Source organism: Callospermophilus lateralis, chromosome 18 (assembly GCF_048772815.1).
Source record: "Callospermophilus lateralis isolate mCalLat2 chromosome 18, mCalLat2.hap1, whole genome shotgun sequence".
NCBI lineage: Eukaryota > Metazoa > Chordata > Mammalia > Rodentia > Sciuridae > Callospermophilus > Callospermophilus lateralis.
In genome coordinates this window covers 41,117,216-41,118,223 of record NC_135322.1, presented here as the reverse complement: position 1 = coordinate 41,118,223, position 1,008 = coordinate 41,117,216, and positions in this window count along the sequence as shown.

Genomic DNA, 1,008 nt, shown 5'->3' with positions numbered 1-1,008 from the left:
TCGCACAGCTGCCCTGGGGTCTCCTCCTGCAGTCACTCCACAGGTGCAGTCCTGGAGGGACCCATCTCTCCAGCGGGCACATGGGGCCTACAGGTGAGGGCTGCGTTTCCAGGGGCAGCCTTGGCGCCAATGCCTCGGTTCACAGGCCAAGAGCGCCGCCTGGTGTCTATCTCGGGAAAAGCACCGGCTTCAAGAGTGTTGTCTCCTGACAGACGGGTCTAAGGCCACCGCGGCCACCAGAGCTTGGAATTTAGAACCCACACCCTCATGCCCACCAGGGGAAACTCAGTCTTCCCCTGACATCTAATCAGAGGCTCAACCAACTGGAGGGAGAAGCTTCCCCGCTCCAAAGCCAGGGAGGGCCTGTGGCCTTGGCGGCTGATCTGAAGGGACCGTGGGGGTCTTGGAAGCCCGGGAGGAGGATGCTCTGGAGAGGACTGGACTGCCCCATCTTAGGGAAGGATGGGCTCTGAGTTGGATGCCATCATTTTGGGGGTGAAAGGAAAAGTGGCCTTCCTTGGGCGTAGGCTGGTGAGGGCTGTGGTGGGGCTCTGGGTGCTGGCAGGGGTCGCGGGTCAGGTGAAGCCTGGTCCTCCCCAGGAGGAAGGTAGGGACCCACTCCAGAAGGCAGGGGGAGGCCGCAGCGGGAGGCCAGGAGGGAATGCCACCCGTACTGACATTCTTCTCCCCTGGTGTTCAGTCTCCACACAGCTCCTGGTCAGCCACTTGTCCCCACGTCACAGATATGGAAACCGAGCGTCCATGATAGGCCCAGGATCACTCGGCAAGACTCAGAGCCAGGCCTGGGAACGTGGCCTCCTGGCTCCCAGGCCCGAGCTCTGCCAACAGGCCTGGCCAGCTGGGCTGACCCCGGCCCACGCCGCCCTCTGTGCCTGGGGAGGCGGTGAAGGTAGCAAGGCCCGGGAGGCACCAGGGCCTCGGTGTCCTGCAGAGGCCTGCCACCTTCTCTGGTAGGAGCCAGGGCCTTGGGCTGCAGGCGGTGCTGGG